The 21,361-nt window shown below is 43.4% G+C and overlaps 1 protein-coding gene across 3 annotated transcripts in view; it reads right to left on the bottom strand.

Moving 5' to 3' along the window:
- The window catches only part of CUL1 (cullin 1), a 110,204-nt gene extending 91,171 nt beyond the window's left edge, over window positions 1–19,033 (bottom strand). The window contains exon 1 of one of the 3 annotated variants that reach the window (XM_053608355.1): window positions 18,903–19,033. The gene's annotated coding sequence lies outside the window, so the exon portion shown is untranslated. The other 2 variants (XM_053608356.1, XM_053608354.1) reach the window with 2 other exon arrangements.
- Window positions 19,034–21,361: the final 2,328 nt, after the last annotated feature.

The following is a 21,361-nucleotide window of genomic DNA, read 5'->3' as shown; positions in this document are numbered from 1 at the left end:
AAGAAGAATCTGGAGGCCAGAAAACACAAGCCAAAGGAGGTCAGTTCATGAAACTTCCAGTCTCACAACACCAAAGCCAAAGAGACATCAATCAAGGAAAATGTCTCTTATGAAAAAGCTCCAAACAGCAGTAAGTGCCAGCAGCCGCGGCTTTCGTCGTGACGAAACCACGCTGCAGCCAAGGGGAAATGGAAATGACCCGCTCAGAACGATGGTGGAGACTCTCTGTCGCTAGCAGAAACCACCAGACACCGGCCTCTCCTGACATCTACTGTCCCATGAGGACCAGCTCAGAGAATGTGACGACTTCTTATCCCCATTCACCATTGTACAATGACAGCAGGAGTGAGAATGAATGTTCCCTTTAAATTCTAAAGCCAGTACACAGGCTATCATAATCTTAATAAATGAACAGACACGATACTTACATCTTCCAAAACTTCTAAAACAAACCATATACCTTAATTAAAAAGCATACAGCCAATGACAATTATTTGTAACAGTAGTTTTCTCACAGTTGCACCCATGCAAGCCATTGCACTCTGCTCAGGGGCATAGGGTGGGACTCTGTTTCAACGACAACAACAACAACAACAAAAAGAAAAAAGTAAAAAAAAAATTTAAGAAACAGGCCAAGACCTATCATTCTGAGACAGGACAAGAGCAAACCCATTTTAAGCTTTACAGCTTAGTTATCTCCATGTCATTTCCCACTCCTAAAAACTAGCAGAGCTTTGAAATTAGCAGACCCTCAAACTTTTACTAAATAAATTGATGTAGCAGACTTTCTGTGATCAATTTTTGCCCTTCTAATCATCTAATAATAATGTACTAATTTGATTAATTCCCCCCAAAACACATATAAACTTATGATTACGAGAAATCTAAGACATCATGAAGTGTAGAATTTTCTCCTATGAACAGCTAAGAACGAGAATTGTTCCCTTAAACTTAGGACCTGAACAATTCATAGAAGTCCTTTTAAATCCTAAAAATCCATACATAAGCACTAAAAAGCCTTTTGTTCCATTCATAAATGAATCTTAATTTAGTCAACATCTATATTCTTCCTACTTTAATTACTATGTGACATCCAAGTATGGTGCACAAGCATCACTTGCAATAAACTGCTTTGGAGAACTTGAAAACTTGCAGAAAACAAAAATCACATTTTACATAATAGATGCTATATGTAGACTGACTGGTTTGCCCAAGTAAACTAGTTTTAACTGCTAAGAACTGAATTTCAGTACTCAGTTTCAGCACAATGCTTTTATTCAATTATCTTGACTGAATCACATTTATTCAGTGGTCTAGATTGGTACTTGCATGTTATTTTATTTCCAAGCATTTTCCATTCACTTTAGATTAAGATGAGGAAAAACGGTATTACATTTGATCATGATCATCTACACCATGTAGGTTTTTCAAATTGAGGCTTGCAATTCATTATTGTATGTTATGAAATCAACTTAGCAAATGGCAACTGGACCCTTTAAAAAATGAAACAGAGAAAAAGAGTTCACAGGACAAAACTAAATATTACTCAGCACATCTTTTTTTTGCAGTTATGTCTGTGTTGGTGCTGGGTTATCCGACAAGCAGCATTTCTCTACAGAAATGATTCAAGAGGTACTGAGCAGTGACAAGACTATTCCAAATAGGTAATATGTAAATCTATGTGGAACTTCAAAATTCTGGCTCCACCACTGGGGCAGATTCTTTAACTTCTGCACCTATATTTTATTATCTGTATTGGGGAAAACAACACTGTAGTTCCTGTTGCACGGGGTGGTTGTGAGGAATAAATGAGTTATGAAAGTCCCTGTCACACAGTAGGCAATTGCTACTACTCTAGTTAACATTACTATAAAGGTTTCCAATATCCTTGAAATTCCTAACATAGTACTTAAACATTAAACCAAGCTTGCTTATTTAAGTCAAAATAAAGTAAATTAACATTGCCTAAAAATTCCACAATACTTTTGATAACTGATGACACCAAAGGCAGAACTTCTCCAAAATTCCCACCAAAATGTAACTGTCAGCAGCAGAAAGGACAGAGTCTTTGTCTTCTGACCCCTAGGGGTATAGCCTAAGCAGCCCCCAGTTCAAGGTCTGAAATGTCATTCCACCTTAAAATTCACTCAATCTTTCATTCCACCATGAAATACATATTTAACAGAACATTTTAAAACACCGGCTTGGAAAGTGTGTCCTTTCTCTCACTAGTGAATGAATGAGCTGCTGTTATGTGAGTTCACAAACTCTGGAAAAGCTGCTAGAAGAGCTTTCACTGCCCATCAGCATCTCAGAAATTTCCCTTTAGCTTCAGTCCCACACGGTGTTTTCAGAACCCAGATCAACACAAATAGGCAGATACAAACCACAGCCACTCTGCCCTCCTTTGAGATGCCTGGGGAAACATCTTCAGGCCATTGAGGGTGGAGATCCAGACAGGCTCCTGGCAGAAGAGGCACAAAGGCATACCAGTGGGCACATGCAGGTGGCAAGTCCCTCTCCAGTGAGATGCAGACTCAGGACTGACTGCATAAATGCTGGACCTTTCATTTAAAATTAACTATTTCCGGGCGGCGCCTGTGGCTCAGTCGGTAAGGCGCCGGCCCCATATACCGAGGGTGGCGGGTTCAAACCCGGCCCCGGCCAAACTGCAACCGAAAAATAGCCGGGCGTTGTGGTGGGCACCTGTAGTCCCAGCTACTCGGGAGGCTGAGGCAAGAGAATCGCTTAAGCCCAGGAGTTGGAGGTTGCTGTGAGCTGTGTGAGGCCACGGCACTCTACCGAGGGCCACAAAGTGAGACTCTGTCTCTACAAAAAAAAAAAAAAAAAAAAGAAATTAACTATTTCGACTCAGTTTCCACAACCCTATTCAACCAATTTCCAAATTTCCCTCGTGTGCAGTGAACAGCCCTATAGTTGGTGAGTATGGGGCCTTCATAAACTGCCTGCTCACTAGCAGATTCTGAAACCACTGAGTGAACACAAAGCTATTATCAGGGTTGTTTGTTTGTTTTGGGGGGGGGGGGCTTCTTTTTTTTCTTTGCAGTCTTTTTGGCCAGGGCTGGGTTTGAACCCGCCACCTCCGACATATGGGGCCAGTGCCCTACTCCTTTGAGCCACAGGCGCCACCCTAGTATCAGGTTTTTAAAAGGAAAAACTTTCATTACTTTTCTTTCCACTAAGCTGAATAATTTAACCCTGATTCCAAAAATTCTAATTGGCAACTTTCCCTAGCTGAGCAAAACTTTCAAATGCACTTCCCATTTCTCTACAAACTGGTTCTAAAGGATAAACAGTCTTAGCTCTCTTTATTTAATCTGGAGCTTTTATGTTTGTTTGCTTGCTTTGAAGGCAATTTCCCACCGTGCACAGTGAGCTGGCTATCACCTGCTCCACCAGGGGTTCCACTGGTCAGATCTGCATCTTCCATTCTGTATGCATGGTGCTACATTTGCTAAAAAGGATTTTGCTGACAATTTCCTACACCATAAAGTACTTAGAAATGTAGTATTTTCAGATATCATAAATATTAGGGAAAGGGTGTGAGGAGATAGATACTTGCACCAAAGTTTGCATTTAAAAGTTAAGGATGAGTAATTAGGAAAAGAGTCCCTCAATTATTTGAGTATGTCTTCCAAATTCATAAAAATCTGCCATTTGGTGAATGATAACCTTCAATAAGAGGGGGTATTCTTTTAGGAGAGTACATCTTCAGTTTTTGGGCGGGGCTGGGTTTGAACCCGCCACGTCCGGCATATGGGGCTGGCGCCCTACCCCTTTGAGCCACAGGCACCACCTGAGAGTACATCTTTTTAAATCCTTGCTCCGCACTTTGTCTCAAAACAGTCTGGTTGTATCTGTAACAAAGGAGAAATCTTGGTAACATCAGCTTCACCTTAGATGATGATTTTGAAACAGAGGTAAGCCTCTCCCGTTTTTTTGTACTTGTTTTTGTTTACTTTTCAAGGCAGAGTCTCACTCTGTCACCCAGGCCAGAGTGCAATGGTGTCATCAGAGCTCACTGCAACCTCAAATTCCTGGCCTCAAACAATCCTTCTGCCTCAGCTTCCCAAGCAGCTGGGATTATAGACACAGGCCACTGTACCCACATAATTTTCTATTCTTTTATAAAGACAGGGTCTTGCTCTTACTCAGGCTAGTCTTGAACTCCTGGCCTCAAGCGATCCTCCAATATCCAAACTCTAAAGTGCAAGGTTTATAGGCACTAGCTACCACCGAGGCCATCCTTTTGTTTTTCATTGAAACGCCCCTTGTCAAGATATGGCTTTCTTTTTATTAATTGTTGCAAAAAATTCTACTGAATTTCCCTCATGGTCTGTACCACTATTTTTTGTCACTTTAAGAGTGGTGGTTTTTTTTAGGTTATTGTTTTTTTGTTTGTTTTTCGAGACAGTGCCTCAAGCTGTTGCCCTGGGTAGAGTGCTATAGCATCACAGCTCACAGCAACCTCCAACTCCTGGGCTCAAGCGATTCTCCTGCCTCCACCTCCCAAGTAGCTGGGACTACAGGCACCCACCACAACACCCGGCTATTTTTTGGTTGCAGCCGTTGTTGTTTGGCGGGCCTGGCTGGATTCAAACCCGCCAGCTCAGGTGTATGTGGCTGGCGCCTTAGCCATTTGAGCCACAGGCACTGAGCCTAGGTTACTGTTTAGACATGGAAGTCTCTCCAATAGCATGTGCCATCTCTACAGTAATTAAACCCACATTTTAAGTAATCATAAAGAACATCTGTTAAGACTGCTAGTACTCTCTGTCACTACACTATCATGACTGGGACGGTAGCCCCGTCTTCAATGGTGAGCTCCAGTATAGTGTGGGATGCCTCAAAAAAATTCTATCACTATTCTTGATTTTACATAATTTACTTCATTAACTTTTGTGTTTTCTCAAATGAGGTTTTCAAACTTATGCTTCAAGCAGCTTATTTTGAAAACTATTAATCTATGTTCCCAACTGACAATTAAATTCTTGTTAATGTAAAGAACACTAAAATAAAAAAATCCAGATTTTCCCCATAGTTTTGTATCAAGAACTCATACTTAACAAAGATACTTTAGAGGAATTAGGCTTCGCAAACATGATTCAATTTTCTAAAATAAAATTTACACAAAGCTCTGTAAATAAGTCAACTTTCGAAAAATATAAATGCAATAAAGAGGAGCACAGCTGAGGACTAATTATTTTCAGATCACATGTGCACAACGCAGAGTATTGCTTGTATTCACTTTAGTTTGCACCAAATTGTCAAGAAGACAAACAAGTCCTCCTCTGCATTTTGGGGCAGGAGGTGGGGGGGAGGAGAAACATCTTTTTAATGTAAAACTGTATTTTCATTGACTGTTGCATGACAGTTAATCAGAATGTATTTGAAATCATTTTCCTATAGCTGTTAAAGGAAACACTTAACCTACTTAATACATACGCACTCACCTGAAAGCAATGTACACCATCTGTCTTACTCACTATCCATACTTTCAGAATGAAACTACAGTGTAACATGGTTGGTTATAATCTGTAAATTCTTTAATCACAGTTTTCCATAAATCAGCCTAATCGACATTAAATTTCAACATTTATTATTTACTATTTGGTAAAATCTCAAATAAACAAAACTTTCACAAATTGGATGCTTTACTGAAATTTTGTAAAGTTTTATTACTAGAAATCATATTCCCAATTTGCTGAGTTGGGACAGACACAAATATTCAGAACCATCATTCAGCAACTTTCAAGTGAGAAGCATTAGAGCCAGTTTTTTCTTTTTTTAAAGTATTGTACACATAGCTAAACTTTCAGTGGGGTTTAAAGTGCACGTGGATGAGATACGATCATTAAGGTAAAAGGTTTACAAAGATAGCAGACAGAGCCCACACTGCCAAATCACAGTGGCTCAAATACCTGCCCTGATGGACTGTAGCCAAGGAGCCCAGGGAAAGCCCAGGATAAAAGTGCAACACGAAGCTGGAAATAGCAGGACCAAAGGGAAGGAATGAATAAGGGAGAACTAGTTGATTTGATAGATCACTAAGTATGGATAAGAGAAAATCAAGTTTTATGCCTGCATCTCAGAAGAAATAGATGAAGTTGGATATGATTTAGGGAGCAAGACAAGAGATCAGGGCACGACTGGAAGTAAGAGTGGGTCAGCCAATTAGCCCAGAGGTAGGTGCGCAGCTGGAAGCTGCTGGAGACTGATCAGCCTAAATAAAACCGAAAACCCAAAAGTAAAACAAAGTAGAACAGAGGATCGAGTCAAAGAGCTACCTCCTAATGCTCAAGAAGAGTAAGAAAAGATAGGATACGTGAATAACTAGAACAGCAAATGCACGCCACTGAATACAGTGCCGAGAGACCATCCAAGAAAAAAGAAAGGTAACCTGGTCCAAAAGTCTGGAAAATGGGTCTTATTACACCCATCCTTAGAAGGGGCAAACTTTCCTAGATAGAGAATAGATCTGTTTAATTTCCCAAACTAACGTAACCTAAGACACCATGAAAATTGTGATCACACTCTGGAAGTCACTCAACTAAAAATGTAGGAGAACCAGTCTAAACAGAAAAGTACTGGCCTAAAGGAAAGAATCTGTGAGAACCTTAAAGAGAAGTAAAGAAGTACAGAGATGATTTTAAAACTCAGGAAGTTAGACCATTTAAAGAAAAAACAAATCTTTGTAGTTAATGTTACAAACCAGTTTTCCAAGTGTGAGAAGTACTGTCAACATAGGACACCACTACTCAAATGTGAACGGCACAAGCCTTGATTTTGTTGTTTCTAAGTAGTAATCATGAATTATTAAATGCTGATCCTTATGCTTTCAGAAAAAAATTAGATTTTTCTGTATTCAGAAAAAAAATCAGATTTTTCTGTATTCAGAATTTAGGAAAGAATCAAAGTAAAATAAAAATGATTACTTCTGGGCAACTATAACTGTATGCATTGGGATCCTGACCTCCATGCTTTTCAACTGTAATGTACATTCCACAAAACATGTCCTTCAGTATGCTGGGGTGTTTTCTTCTTTCAAAGGCTAATATTAAAGTATGGGTACACAGGGTATATATGTACATAACATGTATATGTATATAACATGTATCTCCTCAATATGCAACCCAGCATTTCCTAAATTTATTCATTCGCCAGACCTTCCCCATTCCCATACTTTACATGTTACGGAACAAAAGTACTGGCCTAAAAAGGTATTTAAAAATCCTGAAAAAGGCTCGGCGCCTGTGGCTCTAGTGGCTAAGGCGCCAGCCACATACACCAGAGCTGGCGGGTTCGAATCCAGCCTGAGCCCACCAAACAACATTAACAGCTGCAACCAAAAAATAGCCGGTCGTTGTGGCAGGCGCCTGTAGTCCCAGCTACTTGGGAGGTGGAGGCAGGAGAATCGCTTGAGCCCAGGAGTTGGAGGTTGCTTTGAGCTGTGATGACACAGCACTCTACCCAGGGGAACAGCTTAAGACTCTGTCTCAAAAAAAAAAAGAAATCCTGAAAAAACACAGAAATAGGTGGAGTGGTGAAAGCAGAGCTCCTTTATTATAAAAACCAGAATAAACAAAACAAACAAAAGCTTTGTAGTAGCAAAAAGAGATCATTGTAGCAGTTCTTACGGCGCCTGCCACATACATCAAGGCTGGCGGGTTTGAACCTGGTCCAGGCCAGCTAAAGCAACAATGACAACTGCAACAACAGCAAAAATAGCCAGGCGTTGTGGTGGGCGCCTATAGTCCCAGCTACTTGGAAGGCTGAGGCAAGAGAATTGCTTAAGCCCAAGAATTTGAGGTTGCTGTGAGCTGTAACGCCACAGCACACTACCAAGGGCAACATAGTGAGACTCCGCCTCAAAAAAATAAAATAAAAAGTGATCATGTATGAGATGCTTCACCAGGAAAGCCCCAGCTAAACTACAGATATAAACAAACAAAACAGCGATTCTGCTGCAGGGCAAAGTCTCCTATCACACAGGACAGGAACAAAGGTGTGCTGCAGAGTTAGCTCCAGGCAAAACCGCTCAATTAGCAAAGTGTGTCTCCAGCATCCCTAAGCCTCTTTCCCTTCTGTGTCCTTTGGGTCCCTGGTTGGTGGGACCATTCTGTACATCAGGTGCCCCAGTAGCCTTTCATGAACACATCAAAATGAAGACACTCTAATTTCTGTAGTCTGTATTTGGTGATGGTTGTAATGCATTCATTCCTGAGCTGCGTGTCAAAGTCCACCTTCAACCAGAACAGTTTAAGACTTCCATCCAATCTGAGGTATCTGCAGGAAGCTGAGGGCAAGCAGCTACCAAGTCATAAAATGTGTCCCGGAGTCTTCAGCATGTCTTAACTGCTGAAAAGTTGAGTATCCCTCATCCAAAATACTAAAGTCCAGAAATGTTTTACATTTTTTTCAGATTTTGGAATATTTGAGGTATCTTGGAGATGGGATCCAAGTGTAAACACAAAATTCATTTATGTTTCAAACATACCTTATACACATAGCCTGAAGGTAATTTCATTTTTCCCTTGACGATACTAAATAAATGGTGTTGTCTGCCTCTGTTTTAACTGTGAACTGTCAGATGAGGTGAGGTGTGGAATTTTCTGCTCAAAAGTTTCAGATTTGGAAACATGTTTGGATCTTGAAATTAGGTATGTTCTGCCTGTATGAAGTGTAATTTCTGCATGTATGGCAAAGCCACAAGTAAATCTTTTAAATCTTTAAAGATGTGAGAAGTTGGAATAAGTCACTCTAGACCTTTTTCTCTACCCTCCCCTAAACTGGTCCCCCCCCAGTTCCCAGAGACAAGCTTGGGGTTTGAAGAGGAGAAATGGCCTAGTCTCTACTTTACTGAGATTTCACTGGGATGAAAGAGGGTCTGGTTCATGGTTTCTCACTCTTGTCCAGGATTCCAAACCCTTCCTTTCAGTCTGACCCAAGCAATCTGAAGGAAGGGAAGTCTGAGCTTTCTTGCCATTTCCCCATTCTGACTGTTGGATGCCTATCAGGCACATACAACTATTTCAGTTAGTATATCATTAATCGATTTATACAAAAGAAAGGCATTTTTCTCCCGGCACTTGGTAACCCATTTCTGTGAACCTATTTTCTCTTAATTCCAATGTTATTCCTAATTTGTGCCTTTAGAATATATTCCTTAAATAATCAATAACAACTTTTCAATTTCCCAAGCTACAGCACAAATTGTGCCAAATTTTTTTTTAATTTTTAGCAAATTTATATTCTTAAACATAATGACGTCAAGATTAAGCATTCACTTTAACATGCATCTACTATCACTAAAAGTCATCAACTAAGCAAAAAGGATATGAAGTTCACAATATTACTAAGAAAAGGAAACGTCTACATTGAAGACAATTCCTGAGTACCTAATCTGCTGTTATCAGTAAATACAAAATACCAAAACGTAAAAATGAGTTTCATGAGATTAAGACAGGAGATAATGAAAAGAGGGGACCTCCACTATTTGAATGATTGAGATCTAAGGAAATGAAGATTACACTGGCAAAGGAAACCCTGACCCCTGCAAATACAGCCACCAAAAGTCAGATATTTAACCCTATGCACCAACACACTCGGAAAGGGACTGCAAGTAAAGCAAATATTAAGTGATTTTAACAAAAAACTAAGTGAAACAGCTTCTTTGCCAGTGTTAAAAATGAATTCACTGTATTATAAATACATGTTTACTACCAAAAGCTGGAGGAAGAAATAAAAAACAGAATAAACTAACACCCATAATCCAACTGCTTAGAGCTAACTACTATCAACATTTTGGTTTATTAACTTTTCAAAAAATGAATACAGTAACATAACAAAAAAATTTTAAGTATTACGTACATTGTATTATAGTATGTTTTTGTCATTAAATACTTAGTAAATACTCATTAAATACAGTATTATTATGGAAATGCAAGGATTTAGCTGAACAATGCTGAAATAATCACCCTTAATAATGGCAAGAAATGAAAACAAATGCTAAATAAGAGCATTCATTAAATAAAACCATACCCAGGAAAGAATATTAATCTATTAATCATTCTTATATTATTAGATAAAATCCTTAGAAGTGGAATAGCTATTTCAAAATACATGCGTATTTTGTAAGCTTTTATTTTATATATTTTGCTCTCAATATTATGCTATAAAATATTACACCCTGTTAATGTATGAGTGGGCTCATTTTCTCCATACCTCACCAGAAATGGCTTTTTTTTTTTTTTTTGTAGAGACAGAGTCTCACTTTATGGCCCTCGGTAGAGTGCCGTGGCCTCACACAGCTCACAGCAACCTCCAACTCCTGGGCTTAAGTGATCCTCCTGCCTCAGCCTCCCGAGTAGCTGGGACTACAGGCGCCCGCCACAACACCCGGCTATTTTTTGGTTGCAGTTTGGCCGGGGCTGGGTTTGAACCTGCCACCCTCGGTATATGGGGCCGGCGCCCTACCGACTGAGCCACAGGCACCGCCCGAAATGGCTTATTTTTTAATTTATTCTATGCCAAAACTTTTTTAAAAAACAGTATCTCACTGATCTGCACTTCTAGGAGTACTCCTTAACCAGTGTGCCCACCTTTTCCATGGAGGGAGGGTTTTCTGTTTCTTTTTTTTTCCCCAAGCCAAACTGTATCCAGCTTTATTAAAGATACTTTTCATAAACAATCACGGTACTTCAGGCAGGACATGGGCAGATGATCATTAACAGTATACAACAACTTTCAAACTCCCTTCTTCAATGTTCTACCAAAAATCAGAAAGCCACTATAAAATAAATGAAGTCTTCATTTGATGCTCTGAATAGGGAAGTTTAGAGTGAGGGTTGACATTTCACATTTAACATGTTGTTTAACAACTTTTCACAAGCCGACCCTGACTTTCAGGAAATGAAATGAAAATGGCAGAATTTATCTGAAGATCCAACAATCTACAAATGGAACCACTGCTCTTTTGAGGGATGCTATCTCAGTGGTATTATTGAAAACGTCCAGATTCCTTGATGTACTGGTAACCAATTATTGGGGGTCAGGTCCCAAGAGGCGACTGGGTTTAAGGGAGTTAAGACTATGCTGAAGACAGAGGGAGAATAGGACATAAAAACAAATTAGTTTTTCCATAACACAAGGCGTTTGTACCAAGGTGGCTGTGGCTGTGTGTCAACATCAGGGAATCCTTCCTCTTGGGACCCAAGAGGAAGTCTGTCAAAACTAGAGGGATCAGTCTAGCTTTGGAGACATTCTATTAGTGACATATGCTCCTTCCCCAAAAAACAGTAAGTGTTCTGTGTGCTAACAACATAGCTTTAAAAAAAAAAAAAAAGTAAATCAAAATTCTGCATTTTTATAAAACTTGATAAAAAATAGTATTTCAAACTGTACAGTCACCAGAAGTACACAGTTATCAAAAATGCACACACTTCACTTGGCGTCTCCAGCACCTGCAGCTTTCTGGGCCTGGTCTGTGTTGGCATCTCCATTTTCTGCAGGGTTATCCCGTCCTTGCCAGCGTCAGCTTTTCCCTTTTTCCCCTTGGGTGCCTTCTCTCCCTTCTTTGCAGGGGCCTTTTTAGGCTTGGGCTCTGGCTTTGGAGGAGCAGGTTTAGCAGACGACCTTGTGGATCTGCTTTAGCTTCCCCTTCAACCTTTCTCTGGGGCATGGTGGCAACGGCAGCGGGACATAGGCGCTGTACGCGGTGGGGATGCAGGGACACGCCAGCTTTGGCCAGTCCGGGGGTCCTTCTCACCTCCACTTCTCCACACTGCTCCTGTTTCTTCTTATTGGTTTACATGCCCTCTTTTTATATGTGGTAAGGAAAACTTGCTGCTTGTAAGTTCCATATAATACTTATTGCTTGTAAGTTACACCATTTTTCTCAGTTTTCCACTTGCCTGTTAATTTTGTTTGTGGAATTTTAACACAGAAGTTTTACTATTCTGAAGTAGTCAAACACACCTTTTCCTTTATAACCCTTACTTTTGGTGTTATTATTCTTAAGTTTTCTCCATCCTGAGATAACCATACTAGTTAATCTTTTGGTACTTAAACTTTTTATTGAAAAAATATTTTAAAAGCGGGTGGGACCTTGGTGTGTGTCACACTTTATGGGGGCAAGACATGATTGCAAGAGGGACTTTACCTAACAATTGCAATCAGTGTAACCTGGCTTATTGTACCCTCAATGAATCCCCAACAATAAAAAAAAATAAATAAATAATATATATATGTATTTTAAAAGCACACAGGTTCACCCCTGTAAAATTACAACCATTTTTACTAGTTATTTTTTCACCAGTGAGTACACTTTATACATATTTTAAATGGCTGTACTCATTTCATACAATCTGTTTTCTACAGAATTTTTTGACACAGATCTTTAAAAAACTGCTGTTTGTTAGATTTGAGCAGTCTTAAACAGTTTTACAAATTTGTGCAAGTCCAATGAGTCATAACATCACACCCAATTTAACAACAACTCCAAAGTTCCAGAACTGTTCATGCCTATGCTATCAGTGCCCAATTATTCTCCTAACATGTTACTAAAAGACCAGGAAGAATAGGCTCATTCTTGGTAGTCAATCACAGTTCTGCACAATTAATTCTGTCATAACCATCAATTATCAGGTATCAATCCTTAAACCATTTTCATTTTAATCTTTTCTAGTCTTCCACCTTCAAATAAATCAGTAAAACACTTAGGGAGAATTTGACTAATAGCTCAAACCTTGGAATTGCTCTCTACTGTTTTAACTGCGGGCTTCACCACTTTACTAGACCTCTCTCACTCCTGCATTCCTGTATTCTGTAAGGCGGGTTAACCATGGGCTTTGTGGAAGGGTGGACATGAGCATTGATGAGCACAGAAGACCAGGCACAGGGAGCCGATGCATATCACATCGCCAGTCCTAAAGGCAAAAAGGTCAGTTTAGCTGGAAAAACCACCAACTAAGTACAATTAAAAGATACATGGCAGGACTTCATGGAAACTTAGGGAAGGCTCCTAATCCAGACCTGGATGTGAGACCCAGCTTTCCAGAGATGTCAATGCCTGAGATGTCGGGTAGTGAAAAGGGGAAAAGGAAAAGAGACATGAAATTCCAGGAACAGAACCGCCATCATGTCAAAACATGGAGTAGGAGCCAGGGAGAGCAGAACTGTGCTTACTAGGTCCAAACTTCCCAAGGGAAAAAATTTAAACGACTATCAAACTTAGGCCTCATGGCCCTATTTTTCAAACATAAATACTATACTTTATGATCTGTAAGATAGTTTTTCCAAAATGTTGTTAATGTTAAAAGCTGGGGCATTCCCATGGAATCTACAGACTTTCAGGAAAAGAAATTTGAAAGTGTCAATTAAAAACCTCCTTCTTGGCTAGGCGCAGCAGCTCACGCAAGACCCCATCTCTGCTAAAAATAGAAAAACTGAAGCAAGAGGATCACTTGAGCCCAAGAGTTGGAAGTTGCTGTGAGCTATGATGCCACAGCACTCTACCCAGGGCAACAGCTTAAGATTCTGTCTCAAAAAAATAAGGAAAGGAAAGGAGAAAGAAAAGGAAAGAGGAAAGGAAAGTAAAGGAAAGAAAACCTCCTCCTTTTATAATTGAGAAATATCTGCCTAGAAAGCTAAGCTTTAACCAGACTCTATGTCTTCTCCCCCATGCAAAACAGTATACACCCAAACAAAATAAATGAGTAAATCTCTCTCTGATTTCTTTTTCTAAGCTAGAAAATATCTCTGTGGGTGAATAATGATTTCAAAAGTCATTAAGTGTTAGAACAGTTCTGTTTATAGTGTACATTATTAAATGCACATACTACAAACATGAAGCTTAAAGTCCTCAGTAATAAAACATATATGTAAGGATTTTATCTAAATTTGACTTTTCACTTACTCATTTCTTGGTTTTGAAGCAAAATAAACACATTACTGATACACTACCAAATATTTTTTTAAAGCAAGGTAAATGAGAAATGGCCCTTAAAATTGTCCTTTTTATCCAGATATACCTAAAAGGTAAGTTCAAAGTGAAGCCAGTGGTCCCTTCCTTAATGCCGCGACCCTCTAATACAGTTCCTGTGGGTCATGGCAGGTTAAGAACTGCTATTCTAGACTGACTCAATTGCTGACAGCAGAAAGGCCATGTCTTTGGGATAAAAACAGAAACAGCTGGGTGCAGTGGCTCACACAGGTAATCCTAGCTCTTTGGAAGACCAAGGCAGGAGTATCACTTGAGGCCAAAAGTTCGAGACTGGCCTGGCAACATAGTGAGAACTCGTCTGCACAAAAAATACAAAAACTAGCCAGGCATAGTGTGTGTGCCTATAGTCTCAGCTACTTGCCAATAGTCAGTCCCAGATACTTCAAAGGCTCAGGCAGGAGGATCGGCTTGAGCCCAGGAATTTGAGGTTGCAGTGAGCTATGACTCCAGCTCAGGAAACAGAGCAAGACTCTTGTCTCAGAAAGAAAAAAACACACACACACACACACACACAAACATGTTCATAAAGGTAAGATCTGGTGCCCTAATTTTTCAAATATGAAGAATGGCAAGTAACAACGCCTCCATTTAAAGTACACACATTTTAACTTCCCACACTAAAAAAAGGGCACACTGGGCGGCGCCTGTGGCTCAGTCGGTAAGGCGCCAGCCCCATATACAGAGGGTGGCGGGTTCAAACCCGGCCCCGGCTGAACTGCAACCAAAAAATAGCCGGGCGTTGTAGCGGGCGCCTGTAGTCCCAGCTACTTGGGAGGCTGAGGCAAGAGAATCGCTTAAGCCCAGGAGTTGGAGGTTGCTGTGAGCTGTGTGATGCCACGGCACTCTACCGAGGGCCATAAAGTGAGACTCTGTCTCTAAAAAAAAAAAAGGGCACACTATGGCGGCGCCTGTGGCTCAAGGAGTAGGGCGCCGGTCCCATATGCTGGAGGTGGCGGGTTCAAACCCAGCCCCGGCCAAAAGAAAAAAAAATAATAAGAATGTGCAAGATACAAAAAAAAAAAAAAAGGGCACACTATTTATGCCTCTGAGCATATAAGAGTGACATTCTGATAAAAGGTCTTCAATGACCCCCAAATGGTACCTCTCCCATAGGACTTCTCTATCAGACTCCTCTAGCACCAACTGTCTTGTTTCACCTTTCCAACAGGGAAGAACCTCAACTACCAAACAATTTTATGTCAAAGGCAAAGCTGTCATAGTTAAGCTGGGGGGAAAACCCAATTTTGTTTGAAAGAAAGCAAAACACAAAATGTGTAAAAATCCACACCTTAGGCAGTGCCCCTAGGTCAATGGGTAGGGCGACCACCACATATACTGAGGGTGGTGGGTTCGAATTCAGCCCAGGACAGCTAAACAATGACAACTGCAACAACAACAAAAAAAATAGCTTGGTGTTGTGGTGGGCACTTGTAGTCCCAGCTACCTGGGAGGCTGAGGCAAGAGAATCGCTTAAGCCCAAGAGTTTGAGGTTGCTGTGAGCTGAAGCCAGGGCACTCTACCCAGGGCAACATAGCAAGATTCTGTCTCAAAGAAAAAAAATCCACACCTACCGAGGGCGACAGAGTGAGACTCGGTCTCTAAAATAAAAAAATAATAATTTTTAAAAATCCACACCTTAAAACTACTTTTGAAGGAAAAAACGCTAACTGAAGGTTTACAACTTGTTTTCTTGACACTTGTTTTCCATAGTAGAAGAAAACCTGAGCATTCTTCTGTTAGGGCACTGTATTAGATAGTGCGGTGCTAGGGGTGGAGGGGCAGGGATAGAAGCAGGAAAAGGAAATGGAAAAGGAACAAAGAGAAAGATGACAAATTTTACTCTCAAGAAGCATATAATAATAATAATCCAACTTGTATTCTTAACCATAGTCAGTACAGGAACTATGTTTCCTGTATCCAAAATCAGAGCGGGTAGGCAAACATTGGGTTTCAGTTATGATTAGCCCAGAACACTCATTCCAAAAAAATAAAAAAAATAAAAAAAAGGGGGCGGCGCCTGTGGCTCAGTGGATAAGGCGCCAGCCCCATATAACGAAGGTGGTGGGTTCAAACCCAGCTCCAGCCAAAGTGCAACAAAAAAACAGCCAGGTGTCCTGGCGGACACCTGTAATCCCAGCTACTCGGGAGGCTGAGGCAAGAGAATTGCCTAAGCCCAAGGATTTGGAAGCTGCTGTGAGATGTGACACCACAGCACTCTACCGAGGGTTAGTAAGTAAGACTCTGTCTTACAAAAAAAAAAAAAAACTGAGGTTCCACCATGACCAAGTTTATCTTACTTTGGGGAGGCAAATATAAGTAAGAAATTCACAGTCTAAAATGTATAGGGAATAAGGCTGCATTGACAATCAAGAGAAGTTAGTTACTGCTAGAAAGTAATATTGGGTAAAAAGTCTACTTACAGTATCTTATCTAAGGAAAGGGTGCAGAATCGGCTCAGGCATGCATTTGTTTCAGTCCTCTGATGTTGTATGTAACATTAGGAATGGGGTCATGCCTACAAAGCTCTCAGCATGTAACTCTCAGAGGACAGTGGCTTTTGTACATTAGTGGAAAACTCGTCTTATCTAAAGTTGGGTTTGTTTTTTAGCAAAATAGTTTTTAAAAGATGAGCCCACTGAGAAAAAATAAAGTTTAATGTTATTTGGAAAGCAATTCAGCCATTCCTCTAAAGCTTAATGAGCACATTCCTGAAACCTCCAAAAATGGGCATAATAGAGTTAAGGCAAGCCAGTCTTGTGTTTGCATGCTTCAGAATTTGAAAGGCAATGCAACTATTTCTGCAGCTACTTCGACTTAATTTGGAAAGCAACAAATAGAACTTTCAAGTAAAAAAAATTTCTAATATTCAGGAAGCTTTTTAAAACAAAGAAGTCTTTATTTTTTTAGATGGTTTATATTTTAAACATTATCACGTTTTGTTACCTAATATATAAACCAGCCAGGATTTCATAAAATTGGGTACATTTTCGGGTGCAGCACTAAATGAAGTGTTTAAAACTGCGCACCCTCTGTGGGGCATTAAGATATGCCTAAAAGCTCACGGCTTAAAATGAATCTAGTTCCTCTTCTGCCACCCCATTAAGCGCATGTGACCATTTACTCCACTTACTTATAACTTTTGACTATTTTAATGCTACTACCGGAAAGAGCAATTACACAGAACAAATAAACACTTGAGTAAGTTAACTGCAATTCAGTATTTGCGCACTTCATGGCTAACCCCAACTACACTGACCCAATCGGAAAAGAGAATTCTCTTTTTGGCAAAGCTAACTAGAGAGAAAAACCTTTAACTTCAGGAATTTCCAGGAGTGTTTAAAGCATTCTTCTCTTTTCTTAAATTATCTTATGCCTACACTACCCGAAATTACACAGGTGGCAGAAAAGAGGGGCTTTTCGGGCAACCCGGGCCCTGGGAATAAAGGCGCACGACATGACCTCCGAGCTTGGGGACCCCACTCCCCACAGTCTGGGCGGGCGCCCGCTTACCTCCGGGGTCGGGGCGCGCGCTCCCGTCGGGGCTCGGACGGAGGCGCGCCGAGGCCGCGGCGCAGGGCCCTGCCCGACTGGCGGGCGCTCGGCGGGCGCCGGGGGGCTCCGTCCCGTTCGGCCGCCGCACTCGCATCCTGCACGCCTGCCCCGGCCCGCTCCCCCAAGAGCACGGGGCAAAAGGACGACTATTACCCAATAATAGCGCCCTGCACAGTCGCAACAATGCAAGCGGGGGACCCGAGAGCCGCGGGCAGGCAACCGGAAAGCGAGAGCCCCGCGCGGCGGCTCCTCCTGCGCGCGAGCCCAGGACTCACCGGAGAGCACGAGTCAGGCGGCGCCCAGGGGAGAAGCGTGATCAGAAGGGGGCGAGGGAGAAAGGACAAGATTCCCGGCGTCCCGCGAGGGTCGCCGCACGAGGCGCGGGGTGACCGCCGGCCCGGCCTCCGAGGGCCGAGCCTGGTCACGGCCGGGAAAGAGGCCGGCGCCGCCAGGCCGCCGCCTCCGGGCCCGATGAATCGGGCTTTTTCCCAGTGCGCAGTCCAGGCCTGGCCGCCCCGAGCCCGCGCCCGGGGCTGGGGCCGGACCAGGCCCGAGCCCGCCGGGGTGACTCAGGGCCGGGCGCCCCTCGCTCCCCTGCGGCCCCCAGCGTCCTCCGCCCACGAGTCCCCCGGCCCGGCAGCCATTCCGCCCGGCAGCGTCTCGGCGGCTCAGGCCTCGCCCGGCTCCCGTGCTTGGCCGCCGCGGCCCCAGTCACTGCGACACCGCGGCTCGGGGCCGGGCCTGCTCCGCCGCCGCCTCCCGTCGGTCCCGGAGGCCGCCGCCACTCACCCGCATTTCCCTGGTGTCTCAAAGGCTCCGGCGACGACTCCGCCCGGTCGCTGGGCCTGGCCCCCGGCGAAACCCCCGTCCCGCCAAGGTATGGCTGCGTCCCTCAGCCACCGGGGCTGCCCCGCCTGGAGCTGCGTGCGACACGGCGCCCGCCTCCTCCTCCTCCCCTGCCCGCCCGGCCCTCCTCCCGCCGCCGCCGCCGCCTGCACCACGCAACCTCCGCCCTCTCGCCTTCCCTCCGCGGCTCCCCGCCCTCCCGGCCTCACCGGCTCCGGCGACCGCTGGGCAAAAGCTGTTGGGGGAGGGCCGGAACGCACCGCCATCGGCGTCCGGGGCGGGGGAGCCGGGAAACCGTCGCCGCCATCGCCCCACAAGCCCGAGGTGCGGGAGGGGCCCGGAAACCTCCCTCCCGCCGCGGCCCGCGGCCCCGGGGGTCGCCCCCTCAGTGGCCGAAGCCTCCGCTCGCGTGGGACCTTTCTACCTGCAAGCCCGCGGCTCCGGACCCCTGAGCCCCCGAGCCATCCCCGGCCCGGCGCACCGTATCCTCCGCCGGGTTTTACAGCCTCCCTTGCTTCGGGGCCGCCTCTGAAGACCCGTTCCCGCCACTTCGGACCTCGCGGGCAAGGCTGACCTTCCGAGGTTGGGAACGCAGCTTCTGGAGAAACTGCCCGAAGCACCCCGTGGAGAGGGGCTCACACCTCTCCCGCCCCTCCCCTGCGCGCACACACCCCCCGGAGCCGCATGGAACGAACGCAGCTGCACCCAACTCCGGCCCCCGGGACTGGGAGCGGAGCCCAGAGTCAGACCGGCGAGTGGCCGGGAAAATCCGCGCAGACTTCAGAGAAACGTGTGGTCAAGTGTCTGCTCTCTTTAACCTGCAGGTCTTAAGAATCAGCTCCTGGAAGCCTGAGCTTCTCTGCATGTCTCTTCTGATTTTAAATTTTTCTAAAATAAAACAGGACTAGGCTTCTCTCTCCAAACCCTTTAACCAACTCATGTTTTGCACGACTCAAGAATAGAATTCAAGGCATTGATTACTTCTAAGATGGCACGAGGTGCGTCTATGAAAAAGTACTGTTTTCATGTTTAGTCCAAAGTCATCTCATTCATTTGAAATTGTCATAATAGAATATTTGGAATATTCAAATTAAATACGAATTTTGGCACCTGCTTCTGAGGTGACAGGCTGGAGAAAGGGGGGGACGTGCCCCCACTTCCAGTGAGAGGTTTCTGTTTACCACCGTGGCTTACAACATAACTGAGAGTGGCTAAACACATCAACAAGCAAGGCAAGATTTTGAATTACCCTGTCGTCTGGGCAAAAGATGTAATGAATGTGACTTTCTGTTTTGTCCAAGTTAAAACACTACAGGATTCTACTGGCACTTGAGCAGGAATGTTCTGCCAGAGTAAAGGGCCACCCTGGAGTCCTCTCAGAGGAAGCATCCTGGTGGTATATGTGGTCCCTCTATTGAAATGTGGCCTTTGGGCGGCGCCTGTGGCTCAGTGGCTAGGGCGCCAGCCCCATATACAGAGGGTGGCAGGTTCAAACCAGCCCCGGCCAAACTGCAACAAAAAAATAGCCGGGTGTTGTGGCGGGCGCCTGTAGTCCCAGCTATTCGGGAGACTGAGGCAAGGGAATCGCCTAAGCCTCAGGATTTGGAGGTTGCTGTGAGCTGTGACACCATTAAGTGAGACTCTGTCTCAAAAAAAAAAAAAGAAATGTGGCTTTTTGTCAACATCTGTTAAATAGCTCCAGAAGCATTACATTCGTGTATTATTATTCAATTTATGTGAAGGTGGGGGAGGAAGATGAAAAATTCTTGGTTTATGTCCTACAGTTCTAAATGACCTATTGAAAGGAAAACTGAGATTTATTTAACAACTTTGTTGTAGGAACATGGGAAGGTTGGAGGTAAAAATGGAAGGTTTGTCCCTATAGGCCAAGCCTTCCACTGTGCGTATTTGTATTTTTTTTCTTTTTTTTTTTTTTGCAGTTTTTGGCTGGGGCTGGGCTAGAACCTACCACCTCTGGCATATGGGGCCGGCGCCCAACTCCTTTGAGCCACAGGTACTGCCCCACTGCAATATTTTTTAAAATAACTACTTCCTAAGTCTACTTTTAGGTTCACTTCACAACTAGATCGCAATTCAGGGGTTCCTCGTAGTATCTCCATATTCCCTACTGTGTTTACTTCAATCTCATATTCAACACGGTCATGTTTTCTTTTCTTTCTTTCTTTTTTAGACCGAGTCTCACTTTGTCGCCCCGGTAGTGTGTTGTAGCATCATACCTCACAGCAACCTCAGTCCCTTGGGCTCAAGCTATTCTCTTGCCTCAGCCTGTAGCTGGGACTACAGGTGCTGGCCACAATGCCTGGCTATTTTTTAGAGACGGAGGTCTCACTCTTGCTCAGGCTGGTCTCCAACGTGTGAGGTCACACAATCCACCCGCCTCAGCCTCCCAAGTGCTGGGATTAAAGGCATGAACTACCGCGCCCGGCTTCAACATGGTCACCTTTTCTGTTTTGCCATAGCTAAACAGAGAGAACTGACTGAGTCGACTTTCTGTTTTTCCTCAATGGAAGTATTTACTTCACCTTTACCACCCTCCCACTTCTCATGGCCTCCATTCCTGGTTCTTAACTCCCTTCTGTTCTTTACTCTTCACCTGTCTGCACAATCATTCTTAGCAGCCAGACTATTCCATCCACTTTTAGGTTCACTTCACAACCAGATGGCATCTACTCTGGGCAGATAACCTTGCTCCTACCAAACAGGTCAAGGCATCTGCAGTCCACTTCAAAACATCCTCCTTCCATCTTTCTCTCCTATCTTGGCAAAATTGATGTCCTCTCAGATGACCCAAATTTTGGAGGGATAATTAATTTGATAGATGACAGAACCAAACCTCAAAATCGTCTCAAAATACTAGACAATTAGGCAAAAACTAATGAAATAAAACTTTACAAATCTAAAGCAGTATGATACCCTAGT

This window comes from Nycticebus coucang, chromosome 11, assembly GCF_027406575.1.
Source record: "Nycticebus coucang isolate mNycCou1 chromosome 11, mNycCou1.pri, whole genome shotgun sequence".
In the NCBI taxonomy this organism is placed as follows: domain Eukaryota; kingdom Metazoa; phylum Chordata; class Mammalia; order Primates; family Lorisidae; genus Nycticebus; species Nycticebus coucang.
The sequence above is the reverse complement of the archived record's forward strand: the minus strand, read 5'-3'. Positions and strand labels throughout refer to the sequence as shown.